Raw genomic sequence first — 19613 nt, 5'->3', positions numbered from 1 at the left:
TCTGGGTGCCTGACTCCCTGTCCAGGATCAGACTAAGCAAGGATTTTCTATGCTGGTTGCATACAAGACTTTATGTTTTCACTCTATGGCCTTAGAGGCCTTTTCCAACCTTAAATGTTTCTGAATGATGCTAAGACTTGATGAGGGTGTAGCAAGTGGCTCAGTATGTATGGATGAGTACATCCATTCATTTTCCAGTTTCTCTGGGGGCTCTTTTAAAATTTTGTTGCTTTAACAGTCTCTGAGGAGTCTTGGATTTGTTTGGATGCAAACTAAGATTAAGAACAGGCATGGATTTTTTTTTTAATTTTTTTAAAAATTTTTTTATATTGCTCCAGTCAAGAACCGAATAGAGATTACAGATGTTCAGGTCTGTGGATTTAAAATGTTGTTGTGCAAACAAGAGTGAGTAGATGGCAGACAGGAACTTGGAGAAACTTGAAAGGCACTTTAACATATAGAATTTGCATTATTTGCACAGAGAGAGCATTCATACCACCTCTGTCAGAAAACTTGAGCACTGTTGATAAGAAGTTAGAGGCATAAATTTCCATGCAGTCAAAGAGATACTATCAGGTGTTAATTCAGAGCACTTAGAAGAGGCATGTAGGGGAGACTTACACCCCCAAACCAACCAACTGTAATAAAATGATTTTCTTCTTCAACACAGAAATAGTCCACAACCAGCATTCTCAATGATATTACAGTATCTGGGAAGAGCAGCAGTAACTTGAGACATATGGATTGCTGACTGGACCATAGAGTTTGTCCCTCTTGAAAATAAATCACCACATGCATGGGAGGAAGAAAGAACACAGCAGCTTTTATTCTGTGTTAGTAATACCTTATTGAATTCAACCACTGTCATCATCTTTTTCCCTCTGAGGTATTTGTTAGGAACTATATTATCAGAAAACAAGTAGAATTAGTTTCCAGGAAAGTGAAACACTAAGTATGGGTTCTTAGAGTGCAACAGCAAAGCTGAATTCACTTTGAAACACTTAGGTTACTAAGGCAGAAAATGAGACCACTTTGATACCTTAACCTTATCTTTATACCTTAACCATAATAAAACAGAACTGAACACAATACAGTCTGCTTCCACTGTTAAGAATAAGAAAATCAGGGAAAATGATTAAAAAAAAAATCCTAGTCTTGTGGGGGAAAATTGTAAAAGGGAAAAAAATAATGTGATTAGGTAAGGGACATTGAACATTATGTGTAAATGGCAGAAATTGTCATAATTCTGACTATTGATCCAAATACTGGTGGGGAAGGATTATTATTCTCTTTCCCTCATGCCTAGAATTCTGAGGTGAATAGGGATGTGAAGTAAGTAGCTGAATAATGAAAGGAGCAGGAGGAAACATCACTCTGTTCAAAACACCATTTTCATATTGTAGCTAGAAAACATGTAGGCATAATTCATACAAAATACTGAAACACAGGACACCAAGGTCACAAAGTAACAACTCTGAAAGCAACTCTGTCTTTGCATCTGAAGATTTTAAGCTGGGAAAAACATAACTTACAGATATTTAATTTCAATTCTCTCTCAATAAGTGTCAGGAACTATACAGCCTCTCTGAGAGCTGCTCCATTATTTACTTCCTACTATGCTCAGGAGTGTGTTGTTAGGGAAGAGGCAATGCAGATAACACTACAATATCCTAATATTAAGCCTCAGCAAGATCATGTTTCCAGGGAATAGCATTTCTGCCAAAAAGGAATTTAATGAGGTGACAGATTGCGAAGGATAATCTCCAGCCTTCCTGGCCAAGAATACAGAAATAATTCTCCAGGTGACCAAAGAATAGTTTCACCAGGAACTAAAACAAAGTATAGAGTCACAACTTCCACAGAACTTTTTGGAAGGGTGTGAAATCTCATACGATTTGCAGTGCCATGCCATTTCAAAAGGCATGATTTGATACAGGTCACCAGCCCTTTACAGACATGACGGACACTCTGCACCATCTCCAAGATAGTTGTATATAGAAATAGTGAAGTATGTAATGCAAGATTGACTATTTTTTAAATTTGAAACTGGACTGTGACTGACACTGCTTATGGTCACCCAGAAAACTGTATTTGAATAAAATACCATCATGTCACATATGAACTAGGTCACAGGTAAAATTAGATTGCAAATCCAGCAGCAAGTATACAGATACTGTTACTTTTCACCATTATTATAATGGGATCTAAACTAAATTACTGTGGGAGATCTTCCCAGAACACTTTCTACAAGTTATTCCTCAAAGGTGACTAGAATTCTTTTTCACTTGTGGAAACCAAGTCAAATCATTTGAATCTTACAGGAGAAACTCACAGGTGTGAGGCAAGAAAGGACATCAATGAGAAGAGCTTATAAACAGCTTTTTGTTGCTGTGAACTTAGTTCATACAAGACAGGGCTTTCCTTTGACAGGGTTTTTTTTTTTTTTTTTTTTTTTCTGTTAACTCGCTGTATCTCTAAGATGCAGCAATCTCTGCATTGATTGATTGCCAGAAGGTTTCTTCTGTCCTCTCTAAACCCTCCAGGTCCTCATTTTAGCTCCATGTTTCTTCTTCAAAAGCAGAAAGCTTTCAGCACCTTGTCTTACTTTATTTTCCAGAATTTGCAAACATTTAAAGCCAACCCACCATCATAGTTGGTACTTCTCCCATGAATCTCCCCCTTCTCCCCACTATCCATTGGGTTTTCATGTCACTCTCTAGCTTTCAGAATGGTTTTGCAGGAGTCCACAGTCAAAGACATTATTTTAACACAACTTTGTCATAAGGAGTGCTCATTCTGCATCACTTCAGGGAAGTTGTCCGCAATTTCAGTGACTTCGTGCACCTCATTCAAACCCCATATTGGACAGTTGCATGAAATTCATATATATTATTGTTATGCATTGTTTGCACTAAGCAATTTCAGAAGTAGGAGGCATCAATTTGATGCACAATAAGTTAGGCATTTCAATCAGACAGAGAAACACACAATATATTGTATGAGCATCACTGCTACTCGACCTATCTTAAGGTATGGGCCACTACAACTTATTGCTGAGCTACAATATTCTGAAAAGGCAAAACAGCAGTGACTTTCTGTGAGGCTGAGATTTCACCAGCCACTGCAAGGCAAAGCTATTCAGCTCACATACACTCTTTATATCGACCAAAGAGTTATTCAAATAATTTGTTGTCTTCTTTTTGTGTGTGTTTTCTGGCATCTAATACAGCTTTGAATGAGTGCACAGCAATTTCTAAAACCATAGGATGTTTGTTTTATATGAAGGCATGGAAGAGGGTGTTCAAAACTTAATGAAATGCTAATTTTCCACTAGCAGTGTATGTACCCAGTGCAAGCCAGGAGTTTTAAAAAATGTTAAAAATTAAATAGTTCAAGTATATAGAATAAATATATGAGGGAGAAACTACTATTTGCTTGATTCTTTCAGGCTCTCCTTACCTCCAGTGTTAGGAGTCAACATTTGCATCATAGCATGAGGTTCACTTGTCCCCAGACATTAGGAAAAAGAAGCTTTATGGATAGGTATTTCCCCTAAAAAACTTGTAGTTTGATAAGATCCAGTCTAACCAGTGTTTTCATCAGTGTCAAGAAAGACTTGGCATAAAACAGCATGACAGTTCCTAAAGAGCAACTGCAGTGGAAAACACAGAAATGGAGGAGAATCACTGAGTATGAATAAACGAAGCAGCAAGAGATAGCGATATCTGAAGGATGTGCATCAGGAAATTCGCTAATTCTTTGGGATAATTGTGGCTGCTGAGCAGAAGGGCTGAGCACCCCAGGCCCTGTTCATGAGGGATCCTCCTACTCTGCATCCCTAATAAAAGCAGCTTGTTGTTCATAGGGCTTAAAGGAAAACAAACAATTCTCAGTATCTCTCTCCAAAAGTAGCAAATGCACATTTTAAAATTAATTAGGACAAGCTGAGTGTTTCCCAGCTTGAGAGATTTATATAAATATTTTAGGCCCTCTAGCTGGCAAGTTTTGGGTGAATTGATGTAGCACAAGAGCACGGAAAGTAATGGCAGACCACAAAAAGGAGATTGTTCTAGCACTAATAGGACTGCAGGGCCCACACTCCAAGTTACTCCTTTTCCATTGGGAAGAAGCACCTAAATTACATTTTATTGCTACTATAGACCTCTATATTCTCCACTGTGTTTTCTCTGTTTACAGCTAATATGGAAACAGAATCAGACGTGGCAGTGATTTGCCTTCTCAAGCATAATTACAGGCATATCTATTCCTGTGTGTAAATTAGTTTACAGCTCTGCTGCGTGTTCTACAAGAGCAGAGACTAATGAAAAACAGAATAATATTGAGTAAAAATAAAATTACTGACAACATTATAAATTACCAAAATGGAGTTGATGTGACAAAATTAAAAAAGAGAGACATTGATTGACAGGTTTTAGTCAGATATTTATTCTAGGATATGATTAACAGCCAAACGTTTACATTTTGACAAGGATGTCAGTACAAGGATAACTTTTAAACTATAGCTAGATCTTATTTTATTTCTTTGATTACTTTTCAAACAGTTTAGAAATAAAGATGGATCCATATTCATACTCCCAATAGTGATGATCACAGGGACTTGTCAGATTTGGTGTTATACTCCATAAACAAGCAGAGAGGACCCTGAAGTTTACTTGGATCTTATTTAGATAACATGCTCTACAGCAAAAGCAATACAGCCATTTACTTAATTTTCTAGGATCTGACAGAGCCCTGAAAGGCTGTACTGCTCAGAACAATGCAGCATCATGTGGCTGAAGTTAGAAACTTGAAAATAACCTTGGAATTGCCTCTTTTTTCCCCTTTGCATTTTGTGAAAGGCAGCACAAAAGCGTGTGAGTTTCTTAAAAGCCTTGGAAATGCTGTGAATCAAACACCTCATGCGCCAGACAGACTGCTTTTCATTATAGCAAGTACAAATTAAACTTTTTCTCCTCTCTCTTCCTTTCACTGGGAATGGGAGACTATTTTCCTGTTTGAGAAGTTGTCAGGGGAAGGGTGGCTGTTGTTCAGTTCAGTGAAGTGTTCTTGAGTTCAAATGAGCAAGCTGAGCTTGTTAACTTATTCCTTGTTATTGACAGACTGAAATATACAATTATGACTCATGTCAAGTATTTCCAAACTATCTCCACTGTTGATTCAAGCTATTTGTATGGAGATCCCAAAATACCTCCTCTTCACCCCACTCACCATCTTTCTGTCTTTACTTAACAGCTGTTGCAAATGACAGAAGTTCCAGTTCAAAAATTGTCAGCAGGCTTGGGTATTTCAAAAGTGGATGAGGCACAAATATATTTATGCTTCTTTTCTTCGATATAAGAACTGTTGCCTCTACAAAATTCTTGTGCATTTTATTATTTTAATAGTTACTTCTATTAGTTGCTTTTTACTAGTTTATTATATAGCTCTGTGAATTATTTTCAAGTGTATATTTTGTCAGGGAAAACAGTCCTGGTTGTCCAGAGATGTATTCCAACCATGAAGAGTTAAAAATACATAATATTAACATGCGTATTTTATTTTTCATTGTCAATAAATAAATTTTCCCCATAGTAGTGGTAAGAGTAACTGACCTTCCTCTACACTGAAAGATAAAGCTCTGAGCTTTAACAGTCTCTGTCCTTCAAGAAAAAAATGTTCTGGTTTCATACATGGCATTATTGCACCCATCATGAGTTAGTGTTGTTGTGCCCTTACATAAAGGAAGCAAAATGACTTGCAAAAAGGTATCTTCGGTTCAAGAAGAATATAATTTTGTATTCTGAACAGCAGATGGAATTGGGTGATGTTTTTCTGTGTTTCCTGCACTGTTTCAGGTACCACCTGCCCACGCTCCTTAAAACCATTTCCATCATGGGTTTTTCCAAACAATGGCTTGAAACCAATTTCATAATTTCCAACCTGTTTTTCCAAACAATGGCTGCAACTATCAGGAAGACTCCACCCCATTTCCAGCTTCTTTTTACCCATCATATCACACTTGATGTAGTCACATCTGGCAAAACTCAGTCGTTTCCTGTTTATTCCTACAGGGTCTACACCTTCAGTGTAATACCTTTCATGAGTTAATAAGCATTTAAAACAATTAAGAGAATTAAGATGCTCTAACTAGGAAAGTCTATAAAAGCTGCTCCATTCCATACTATTGAGTTCTGTGGTCTTCCAAGAGAGGTTTTAAGTTTTGATGGATCATATTTGACTCTAAACTGAAGTCTTAACCTCCAACTGACAGTTAAACTTCATGATGGATCTGTGTTTTAGGGAGTATAGAGTCATAGTATCATTAAGATCCAGATCATGGAGTTCAGCCTTTGACTAAGTACAGCCATGGCCACACCACTACAACCACACCCCAGGCACTTCACTTATGGGCTAAACCAAGGTTCTTTTGGCCTAGGTAGCTGCAAAGGAGAAATGTTGACCAGATATCCAGAGAGGTAAAAATCACACAAAATTTTAGTGGAAAAAAATAGAGAAAATCAAGCAACTTCGGCAAAAGAGCAAATCCAACACCAAATGCAGTATAGAACACTTATTATAACATTACCATTAACTTAGAATTAACTCAGCATTTACTTAGACCATTTAAACTGCACTGCTTCACCTATGCAGAGCCCAGTCCGCCACCAGACACAGATACAGCCATTCCAGGATGTGTTCGGACCCTGATCTAATCCAGCCTCTGACAACCACTAATCCATACTGTGAAGTGCCACCTCTCCTCATTTTTCATCACCATCCCTTGCTCTCCAGGGATGGTGACTCCACCACTGCACTGAGAAGATTGTGCTGGTGCTTAACCACACCTTCAGTGAGAAAATTTTTCCTGGTATCCAAACTGAACCTTCTCTGTTGCAACTTCAGGTCATTTCCCCTTAGAATCACAGAATATGCTGAGTTGGACAGGACTACAGGATCAACCAATTCAGCTCCCAGCTCCAGACAGGACACCCCAACAATCCCACCCTGTGCATCCCTGGGAGCGTTGTCCAAACCCTCCTGGAGCTCTGGCAGCCTTGGGGCTGTGCCCATTCCCTGGGGAGCCTGGGCAGTGCCCAGCACCCTCTGGGGAAGAGCCTTTCCCTGATCTCCAGCCTGAGCCTGCCCTGGCACAGCCCCAGGCATTCCCTGGGTGCTGTCCCTGTCACAGAGAGCAGAGATCAGAGCTGCCCCTGTGCTGCCCCTCGGGAGATGCTGAGGAGCTCAGTGAGGTCTCAGTCTCCTCCCTCCAGCTGAACAAAGTGCCCTCAGCTGCTCCTCTTATGGCTCCTCCAGACCCTTCCCATGGCCCATCCCTTGGTGGGATCAGTGGGTTCAGTGTCTTTTTTACATTGTGGCCCCCCAGGCTGCCCCAGCCCTGGCGGTGAGGCCACCCCAGCCCCGAGCAGAGGGGACAATCCCTGCCTGGCCTGGCCGGCCGTGCTGGGCCCGGTGGCCCAGGACAGGGCTGTCCCTGCTGGCTGCAGGGCCCTGCTGCCCCACATCCCCCTGGCCATGGGGCAGCACCCAGGGCTCTCCCCACAGCTGCTCCCCAGTCCATACACACAGCCATAATGTTTCCCTTGTCCCATCCTTTGTTCTCGCTGAGGGAGACCGATTCTCCACCTAGCTACAGCCTTCTTTCAGGAAGTTGTAGACAGCAATGAGGTCTGTTCTGAGCCCTATTATATATTTTTCTAATTGATTTATAATTTTGACAACAGTAACATTCCATGGGAACTAATTGAATTTATGTTCTAAAAAATTGTTCTACTGCTGTTCCAGGGCAACTTCTTTGTTTGCCCTCTTGGTCTGTATATAAAATGGAGAATTACTGTTTCCTCTCTCACACCACTTACTGTAATTCATTCACTAAACAATCTCATCTTTATTCCAGAATAAAGAAATCTTGCTAATTTATTCTCTCCTTGCATGGAAGTTGTTCAAGCAGTTTTGGTCATCTTCCAGATTAATTTGTGAAAATTCTTTATATTCTTTATAGTTCTCTACATCATTTATACATGAAGAGAACTGAGTTTTATTTCTATTGTTGAAAATACCAGCACTCTTTGTAATCATTTACGTTTTGAGGGTGATTATAATTTTTCTTTTGTTCTTGATTCCTTTTTTAGCTGTTCTTACAATACTAACTGGTAATGTAAAAAGTGCAAGTGAGATCATTACAAACCAGAAAAATATCACAGTGTTCTGGCATTTAAAAACAAAGAAGTCAGTCTTCTTAAGTTCTCTCATCTTCTTCATTATGTGAATGCTCTAATTGATGGAAATGTTTGATTATGGTAATATTTAATTACTTACTTAGAAAAACTTTACACACAGACAGAGCCAAGAATCCCAGTGAGATAGAAAACAGTGGATAATGGTGTCAGAACAATATTAGAATAAATCTGTAGGTGTTTGAGAAATCTTGAAGAGAACAGATATAATTAAAATAACTGTTAACTCTCTAGCATTAGGTTATGTTATCTCAAGCAGATTAAATATTTTAGTCTGAAAAAATGTTTTAATCTTTTTCAACCTTTTAAGTTTCCTATTTCTTCATCTTCTCTCATTACAGCCTCATGAAATGCCCATCTGCCTGTATCTTTCTTTACTCAACTCCTGTTCCTTCTAACCTTTCCATATGATTTTGCAGAACAGTAGGATCATGATGTATATCTGCCATGTGTTTTGCCACCAAAAGAGGGGAGAGTCCAGATTGTGTTCTGAAATAGGAGGAAAAATGGAAGACTTAGTCTACAGCTTCTCTCTCCCTCAACTTTTTAGAAGCCCTTGATACATGAGGGAATTTACAGATGGTAGCTGGAGTCTGTTTCCAAGACAGTGTTAAAACCTTGCTCAAGGAAAGTCAGCAGAGACAATAAAATGAAACTCTCCAGTGAATGCTGTGCCAAAGGAACAAAAGGGAAAGTGAATCTGTAACCACGATTCATGGTGAGTACTGATGCTTCATGGTCAGTCTCATTGCATTTCCAGCACACTTTTCAGCACCTGAGCACCATTTCTTAGAATTCAGATTTTACTTCTGAAATTCTGTTTATTTATATTTTGGTTTTTTTGCAATTCCCTTCACATCTAGGAACGGAAATGTGCAGTAATGCTGTCTGCTATGTTCCTTTGTCACACCTTTGTGCAAAGGAGCCTGCACAGCTGTTCACTTTCCCTTTAGAAAGGGGAATTTCTCAGCAAAGACAAAGAGTTGTCCCATTTCCAAATCCCATAACACCAATCACTTCTCACCAGAAAGGAAACATACCATTTAATTATTTCTACATAAATACAAACATAAATATTCCCTAGCAATATTGTTCCTTTACCTGTTTGCCAAGTAGCAGTGTAATTTTTAAAAGTCAGAAAAATTTTAGTTAAGTCCCCCATAATGTCCTTTGTATTTGGAGGTTTATTGTAGACCAAAGGAAATTAATGTGGGGATGTCTTTTAAAATACCAGAAGACCTGGCAAAACAGTGAAATATAGGTAACTGTGGTACTTCTGAATCACTGGGAGACATCTGTCCAACACAATGTCCTTGATGACCACAAATTCTCAAGGGTGCAAAGTTCTTCATTAATATTTAAATGGCACATCAAGTGGCTCACAAATACTCATGCGTGGCTTTTTTATTTTTGATCCCACATTATCCAAAGTTTTCATAGTGGGATGACGTAATTAAGCTCTGAAGACCCCGCTGCAATTAGAAAAATGCAGAAGAAAGCAGGCTTAGGCAATTTCTACTTGCTCTTCATTATTAAACTTTTCCAGCTTAAGAAGATAAAAATGTAGCAGTTTGCTCGTGCACGATTCTTTTCATTGGCAAAGCAAAATTTTCCCTAAAGCCAAAAGCTTCAGGATAGTACAGTCAGCCAATGTTTGCCCCACAGGGAAACACAAACAAGATAACTTATGAGTACACTGGGTTTAAAACTCAGCAGGAAAATTAAGCCTTCTCAAACTGCCCCATTTTGATAGAGGAGGAAAAATAACAGGAGAGATGATGAGATAGAGTCACAATTTACTGAAGAAATTGCAATAAACACAATGATACTATAAAAAATTGTATAAAAGAGAGTATGGTTTACCCATAAAGAGGTTATTCACCACCAAAAGATGTCACCTGGTCCCCAGGAACAAAACCATGGTGACAGCTGCTCCCAGACAATAAACAAGACCCATCTCTTTCCTATTTCTCAAATGCATCTCTTCATCTGGAGCAATGATCCATGTTCCAGCAAATGCAGACATTAGTGGTGCCGTGGATAAGAAAGCAGGATGAAGTTGCCTGTTCTCTGGTATGTTAGCAGCTATAGAAAGGGTATGAAAATAGATGTGATAGTTTTTAAACCTCTAAATTTTGTATTTGGCTTATCTCAAACTTCCACCAAAATGAAGGAATAGATGAGCTGGGCATGTGATTATATTGATATAAATTCAGAGTGTTCTGTATATTCTGCTTGCATGTAAATGTCAGATAAACTGCAGATCAATTTGTGAAATAAATCAGTTTTAAATACCAGCTTTCCCTCTTCTACCAGCAAGTGCCCTATTTAATACCTTTTCTTTATACATCTTGTGACTGAATGGATTGCATCAGTGGATTCCTTGTAAGCTCATCCTTTTCACTGCCAGACTAACATGTGAAAATACGCTGTGGAATAACTTTTCAGGCAGTGGAAAGGTCGTGATGATCGTGCAGGTGTAGCCTTGCAAGCCGTCTAGGCAGAACCTGAACTCCTGGGCGTGTATCTGTGCCCCTTGGAACTAAAAGTCACGTTGTCAAATACATTTAAACTCTAAAGCGGCTTCAGCACAAATGTTATGCTCCCCCAGTGTGCCTGTGGTCTTTCTGTGGTGGTTTGACAGGATGTCTTGGGTTGCAATATGTAACCAAAAGTGTGTATTTTATTTGCCATCTGTTGAACCTGGTTGGGGAGGTGTTTTTCTTTATCTCTTCTATAACTCATTTCCTAATAACTCTGGGGAGAGGGCAGGTGCCTTCTGCTAATGGGCAGCTGTTAAACCCAGCTGTGGCAGGGTTCTTTATCCCTTCCAGGACCCATCCTCCCTCCAGGGGATCTCTGCTGTCCATGGGCCATCGAGGCTCCCTGCAGGGCTGATACAATTCCATCATCCATGGGAGATGCTGCACCCAGGGGAGGAGCCCAGCATTCCCACCTGGATAAACCCTGGCATTCAGAGCCCAGCACAGCCTGTGTGCACTGCATTCCCACCTGGATAAACCCTGGCATTCAGAGCCCAGCACAGCCTGTGTGCACTGCATTCCCACCTGGATAAACCCTGGCATTCAGAGCCCAGCACAGCCTGTGTGCACTGCATTCCCACCTGGATAAACCCTGGCATTCAGAGCCCAGCACAGCCTGTGTGCACTGCATTCCCACCTGGATAAACCCTGGCATTCAGAGCCCAGCACAGCCTGTGTGCACTGCATTCCCACCTGGATAAACCCTGGCATTCAGAGCCCAGCACAGCCTGTGTGCACTGCATTCCCACCTGGATAAACCCTGGGGTTCAGAGCCCAGCACAGCCTGTGTGCACTGCATTCCCACCTGGATAAACCCTGGCATTCAGAGCCCAGCACAGCCTGTGTGCACTGCATTCCCACCTGGATAAACCCTGGCATTCAGAGCCCAGCACAGCCTGTGTGCACTGCATTCCCACCTGGATAAACCCTGGCATTCAGAGCCCAGCACAGCCTGTGTGCACTGCATTCTCAGAGGAACACCAGACCCTTCTCACCACCACTGGACCCTTCCACAGGATCATCTCTGCTCCAACAGAACCACATCTGTCACTGCAGGAGGACTCATTTTGGACTGCTCCCAACATCCAGGGTGTCAGGTTGTATTCTGACTCTATCAGTGTTTCTAGGATTTTTTTTTTTTCTCAGCTTGATTTTTGTACTACTACATTTGTATTTTTAAATATTCCTAGTAAAGGACTGTTATTCCTATTCCTATATATTTGCCTGAAAGCCCCTTAATTGCAAAAGTATAATAATTTTTAGGGAGGGGGTTTACATTCTCCATTCCAAGGGAAGCTCCAGCTTTCCCTGGCAGACACCTGTCTTTCCAAACTGAGACACATGTGCCAAGCCCGAATGCCAGAGAAATCTGCACAGGAAAAACAGAGCTTGAAAAAAACCCAGAGAAAGTGAAGCTGAAGGGTGAATGACACTATTCAGTCCCCACCAGGGGCTCTTATTTTTGAAGCTTTGTTCTTGAGCTGAAGGGCACATAACAGGAATTACTAAACCCCACTTTTCTTTAATGTCGGCCAGTACAGAGTAATGTATCCAAAGTAATTTCAAAGTAAAAAAAGAAGAAAGGAATGAGAAAAGAGGTTGGTAGATAGGAGACTGTGGGAATAAGTGTGTTCAAAGAAAAGTCTTCATATCCAAATGAAGAGAAATGAGGAAGCAACGGAAAAGAGAGAAGTGCTGTGCTGTAGCCAGATCTACTTTGACTCAGCTTATTTTCTCCATCACTGCAAAGGGGGAGCTGCACCATCAATCACAGTCAGAATGACTTTTTCCTGTTAAATACACAGCTTGTCAGGCAGGTAACTAAATGCAGAATGTGCTTCAGCAATGTATCTTAGGACAAGAATCCACGTGTTAGGCATGACTTTGACAATAAAACAATTAATTACTCAGGTTCTCATGGCTTCAGATTAAGCTTTGAGGGCAATTTCCCAGCAGCCATTCGATGAGCCTGAATGAGCTGAAACTTCATGCAAAAGTGTGAACTCTATGACAAGGGGGACTGATTGAAACAATACATCTCCAATAACTTCAAAATCCTCCCATTAGAATAAACTACGCACAAATCAATAATGTGCAGAACAGTCCCTGAGCCAGTATTTGCTGACTAACTTCCATCAAAACTTCCTTCACATCCTGGGACGAGAAGTGTGCCATTTGTTGCAAGCAGCAGGCGTCAGCTGTTGTGAGAGTCCTTTTCTGAGTGATTCATCTGTGCCTTTTGGAACAGGACTTTTGTGCTGATGGAAGCTCAAGTGGTGAGCTCAAAGAGGTGGGATTGTGCTGGGAGATCCCTCTGCAGGAAGTCGGAGGGGAAAGAAGGTGTTATAATGCAAATTTTCTTTAGAGTTTTGCAAATCCCTGCTGCAGGGATTTTGTTTTTCAAGGGTTTCTCTTTCACTTGTAGCTCTAGTTGTTAAATTCTATGTCTTCAAGCCAGGATTTTCCTATGCAACAAATCTCAGGCTGATTCTTGAATAATAAGAGGATTTCTTATTTCTTCCAGCAAAGACACAGAACCAATAGAAAAAGTTACAAACACATTTCAGTGGCCAGTATAGTTTTAGGAATAAATCCATGACAGTGAATTTTCCTTCTTTGATGATATTTGCAAGACTGTACATAGTGTAGAAAATGCTGATAGAGAATTTGGAACCTCTTCACAGGGACCTGTAACGTTCCTCTGCAGACTGTTACTTCCAGGAGCAAATTCAAACTACATGGGATTTTCAAAAATAGTTTTTTTAATATTATCAGTGAGATCATAATTTAGTAATTATTTTCCTCAGCACAGAGTACCTCCAAGTGCCTTATATAAAGGAGAAGGTCTGTTCTATATAATTAAATAGACTATTTTGCCCTCATAATAATAGTGAAAACAACATCTAATATCTATTTCAAAGAACCCTCAGGTATTTCTTGTATCCTGAAAATGCAAAATTTTTACTCCATTCCAGATGTTCTTTAGGTGCACTAAAAAGCCAGTTTCATTTGAGAGATATTAAAAGCATCAAGATCATCATTGCTCTAATATTTTTCTATTAGTCTTTCAAGACACTCATAAAATGTCTTGCAGGGGTTTTCATTTCCACATCCAAATATGAACTCACACAAATAGATTTAATTTTGCAAAGCCTGATTTTCCAGCCCGTTCACTTCCTGCTTAGTGAGTAGAGGCAAGTGTGTAATGACTTAATTGTTTTATTTTAATGAAGTATACCACCTTAAAAATAAAATATATATCATCAACAACTCTGCCTTCATTTCCAGTAAAGCCTCAAAATGGAGTTTCCAGTACTTGCACTTCTGGTCTTCATATTGCATTTGCAAACATCTTAAACTGGGCATGACACATAATTTATGGCTGAGGGGGCCACAGTCAATCTCTTGGAATGAGTGCAGCTCCAATACATATTTGTCTTAATTTCAGAATTATTAGGTTTTAAGGTTCTGGATTTTATTAACAATTCATTCCTTCCTTCTCACCCTACTACAAGTTATTCATGCTCTGAGGGGTGCTTGAGAGAGGGAACATCCTAAACTTCTGAGCATTTTGTGTTGCCAGTGTATTTGTCAAACCTGAAAGTGAAAAACACTTCAGAATGAACATTGGAAATTCATACCACAAGAATTTCTTCCCTCCCAAAATTTTGGGTTCGAAATGCTTGTTTATTTGCACGTGCCATTGATGTAGTGGACTGAACTTTGTAGCAGAAGGGAAAACATCCATTTTTGCTGTCACCAATAATTTTGAAACTGATGAAATGCATATCTGGCTTGTCTTCCCAGTCCATTTCTTTATATGGAGGAAGGACACAAGAAAAAGAGGAAGAATAAATGTTAAAATCCCCCTTTCTTATGAAATCCACATTATGTAAAGATCTAATTTATAACAGATCTGTTTAAAATAAGTGTCAAAGACAGCATGGGCATAAAACAAGGCCTCAAATGTCTTACTTACCAAAAATCTTACTTACCAAACTAAACTAACTTCTGCAAGAAAGTTTTATTCTCTGGATTATATTAGAATCTGGGCTTCAACAGCCTCACCTGAGCCCAAATTCTGACACACTTCACAAATTGTAACATTTTTATTACACACAATATAATATTGGTGAAAATGAGATCTGAAGTTTCTGTACTACTGGGGATGAGAAATATGCAACCAAGACATGCAGAACATGTTTTCATTGAAGAAAAAGTGTGAAATTCTGCACCAAAGAAAATGGCAGCCAATTATTGATATCAATGCCATTTCTTTTCTCCATATATAATCTGCCTGTTTCTTTAATGATAAAAAAGCCCTAATGGCAATATAACATTGGCAGTAATATTTAAGATTATTTTGGTTACTTTTTTTTTTTACATTCTTCTGACCATTTGAAGTTTTTTTTCCTCTGCTTTCTTTCCTTAAAAAAATCTGAAATATTTGAATAAAAAAAGCATCATAAAAATAATGATTATGGGTTTTTCAAACGCATGTTCATATTTCCCTGTTTGATGAAAAAGTCTCTAACAAAATCTCAGAGTCAGAGAGATGAAAAAGGATTACTCAAGAGTCTAAACCTGGATTTGAAAGTTCCAGAATGTTCACACTGTAGAAATGATCAACTTAGTAATTTAATTCAGGAAATCTTTTTCTATTTCTGTATTTTCGAAAAGATATACCAAAGATGAAACAACATGAAAAAGGGGAAAAAAAAAAGGTTTCATTTTGAGGGCAAGAGAATAAAAAAGAAAAAAACAAGGGAATTTGTGTAGAAATAATTATTGAGAATGCTAAGTAGTACCAATGTAGTGCAATGTATTCATTTAGAGAGGCACAAGGCCAACTTTATTTATATCTGGCTTGCAAAAATGGGTGGAGAATTACCCACAGAAACACAAGTTGATGACGTGAACACGTGCAGGTTTTGACTTATGACTGTAAAACAGAGTTGCAATCTTATTTCAAGGTGTCTCACCCTGATCCTTATTCTCTGTATAAAGCAGGCAGCATTGGATTTCCATTTCTAAATTCTTCAGAAGATGTTTCGGGCTCACATTAATACTCATCTTTTCTGATCAATCTGTTTTAGATTGCAATCAAGAAAAAAATGAAGATTTCCCTGCAAAAAACGACCCTGCATAAGGTACACATGGGAAGGACAATAGCACTTGAGAGAAATGAATGAGAATCAGACATCATTTACTCAAGGAGGCTTTTAAAATCTCCACTTAGGGCTGTCACCTTGACAAATTGTGTTCCAAGTTCAAAGATTTTTATGTAGTCAGGTCTCCTCTAATGAGACTTCCACAGCTATTTTAAAGAACCAGAGTAAATTACTCACTTTTTCCCTTATGAGACACAGCTGGAAAATGGCAATGACTCTTTTGATATGGATTACATTAACTAAATTCTTATTTTGGTAAAAATACCCTGTTATTCCAATTGCTAATTATGCCTTTTGCAGCTTTTTTGTGGGTATACTCATTGCACATATTTTACTTTGATTTTCCTATTGTAAGTGCCAAGGTTAATATTTCAGGTTTATATTAACTGCAAGTGTTTCATGTTTAAATAAAAGACCCACCTTATGTACAATTTAGCACCTATTTTAGCCCTTGTTTTATTGTTAGAATAATACATATCCTCTGGGCAGCACTTAGCTACTTCTTACTGACTGCTTCATAATAAACCAGGTTTTTGATCACTTGGTTGGTGACCTATTAGGAAACTTCTTTAACCTGATTTTAATGGTAACCAAAACTGTTAATTTTTGTTTCCTTCTCTGCTTCAGGGTATTTCTTTTCATGCATTTAATACATTTCAGCAAAGTCAGAAGATTGAATGCTTGAAGAACTTCAGGGTTTTTACAAAGATGAGTGGAAGTATGGGATTTTTGTGTATTTTTTAAAATTCGTAATTTATAAAATGCGTATTTATGTGTATTTCATGAAATTTATATGTTAGAAGAAGGTTTTATGGTTGTCACAGACTTTGAAGGGCATGCTTGGCACTGCCTGAGATAAGGATTAAGGTGGTGCAGGTCTTATTATACAGAATTTATGTAATTTAAATAGCAGCTTCCTGGGAGCTGAAGTAATCAACAGCAATGTTGGGTAAGAAAAACTCTGCTGCTGGTGTGGGAATGAAAGGAGATCTGTGGCACAGTGGTGGCTCTTCCCCCTGGATTCATTTGAAAAGCTGGCAGTGTCCTGTTGAAACCTCTGGCACTGCACCTGCTTTGGCACTGGGAATCGGCATCGCTTGCGTACACAGGAGAGGGAGGTGTGTTCTAATATCCAGTTATTTTGGATGATGATGATGATTGTCATCATAATGCTTATTATAATTAAAAATATTTTTAAAAGAAAGAATGGCTGATTCTGAAAACAGCAATTTTGAAATCTCCCCCTGTGTGTGCTGTTTCTGAACAGGGAATCAGGCAAGTCACGACACCACAATCCCTTTTACCAAAGGGGAAAAAATCAACACTTACACAACAAAGAATGTAGCAGGGAAAAGAGCATTAAGCCTGTGCTAATTTCTGCCAGAAGGATGAATTAACTGCAGGCCTCCTGGCCAGAAACATTGGACTTTATCATCTTGGGGGTCTCTTTGAGCCTAAATGTTTCTGTGATTTCTTTGCCTTCTCCTCACCTCCCTGCTTTGTTAAATCCACTGATCTTCCTTGCCTAAGCACCTTCGCTGCAGCTTTCTGCTAATCACTTACATAAACTTCTTCACTTGTCTCCTGCTTCACGTGTCAAACAGATCTTGAGAAAAATTGCTTTCAGACCCTCTTTAATCTTTTTATAAATGGTGTTGTGAGGGCAGGAATGACATCACATGAGTTACACTGCTATATTAATAAATCAATGTGTTGAATGGCCACTTCAGTGTGTTGCTTTCTTTCGACTTATCCCATGCAGCTTTTCAGCAGAGTTTTTTATATCCATACACTGCCACTTCCGTGCTTTTTTCTCCCAAATGTCATGTCCTCACTCATAATTTCAGTGGTTTTATGAAATTGCTTTGACTTAGCAACCATCCTGAAATATGAAAGTAGAGTCAAAGAATATAACTTTATGTGCTTTGATAGCTCATTAAAGTTAACATAATTTACAACTAAATGCAACTAAAGAAGTAAGCAGCATTCAGAAAAAAAACCAACCATTTTTAGGGAGCCATGCAAATAATGAACAGGAGAGCTTTTTTTGTGCCACAAGGGGTATAATTCAAGATTTATACAAAATTCAGTGAAAAACATGATGAAAAATCTCTCTGATAGATTATGAGTATTTATGTACTCAAGAGAAAACACAAATCAACTATGTTTATAATAACAACGAGCTGCACGATTGTAATTCCTTCCAAAATAAACAAATGTCCTGTCTCTTTCTTAAAAAGAAGAAAAAAAATGTGGAAAAGGGAGAAATCCTAGAATGACTACTTCCAAAGAAAACATCTGACAAATAAACATGCTAAAATAATGGGACACTACACAGCACATAAATAATACTTGACCCAGAAAACTGTGGTGGATGAGATGATGACTAAACCCCTGAATTGAGCTTTCCCTTTGACTATTCTGAGAGTAGAAATTGTTACTTTGTATTTCTGACTGCATTATTAGTGGAAGAAATAGACTTTCTCAAGCTTTACTAAGTGTTAGTCTTAGTTTCTTATTATCTTCTCTCAGTCCAAAAGCACACCAGCACCTCCACACATCTTTAATTGGACTGGATCTAGTCTTTGTAAATGACCCTGCAAACCATAATAACAACAGTGTTTCTAGTGAGCAGCTGTACAAATTGAGGTACAGCAACCATACTGGCAGTGCAATAAATTAAAGGAACTCAGAAAGCTGGACACTTAGCTCAAACTGTGGTAATAATGAAGATTTCTCAGAGTTGCTCCTAGAATTGAGAAAAAGAGTGGTTAAAACAGCAGTGAGTAAAACCCTTGAGAATGCTGTTTGTACAAGCACATCAGCGTTGTTTTGTGGGTTTTAAAGGAAAAGCCACACGTTAAAAGGAAAATCCAACAGTGCAGAATCGTTGCATTGCATTACCACACCCAAGGAAATGTTTTCTGTATTAGGAAAAGAGTTTCAGTTTACCTCTGAGCATATAGGGATGAGCCAGAGAGTTCTGTGCTCTTCCTACCGTGGTTGGCTCAGTGTCAGGATAGGGGCACCTGCTGGGTCTTGAAATGTGTCTCAAAACCTGCAGCTGTTTCTATTGGGCAGTTTGCAAAAAAACCCCCTCCTAAATCACTGAGTACAGAACAGAGAGCACAAAGGTGCCCAGGGCTTTTTTTGGGGTGCCTTAGCAGGTGCTAGAAGTTTCTCTGCACTGTGCACGGCTTTTGTTCTGTTCTTTTGTTTGTTTTGTTATTTTCTCTTTCATTGAAACCTTTTGCTTTTCAAAGCACACCTGATCAGCCTGATCACAACTATCCTAAGCCATTCTGTGAGGTGCTGGACACCCTCAGGACTTGATACACCTGCGTGGGGCTCAAAAACACTCAGACTGTATCACAGGATGGCTTTAATAATCCTGCAAGTCTTTAATAACCCAACAGCTAAATACAGGTTCAGCCCCCTGCCCCTCATTCCAGTGCTGACAAAAGCAGCTCTTTGGAAGAGATGTTGTTCTTTTGTCTAGTCTCAAGATCAGTGCCCTCCTCTGTTCCCCCTAGGAAAGTGACTGGGAAAAGGATCTGGAATTAGGGGCATCCAAACCAAACCCCACAGCACTGCCCTGGGGAGCTCTCAGCACACCCCTCCTCTCTGAAGAGCATTCAAAGGAA

This window comes from Prinia subflava, chromosome 10, assembly GCF_021018805.1.
Source record: "Prinia subflava isolate CZ2003 ecotype Zambia chromosome 10, Cam_Psub_1.2, whole genome shotgun sequence".
NCBI classification, from domain to species: domain Eukaryota; kingdom Metazoa; phylum Chordata; class Aves; order Passeriformes; family Cisticolidae; genus Prinia; species Prinia subflava.
Note: the sequence above shows the minus strand (reverse complement) of the source record.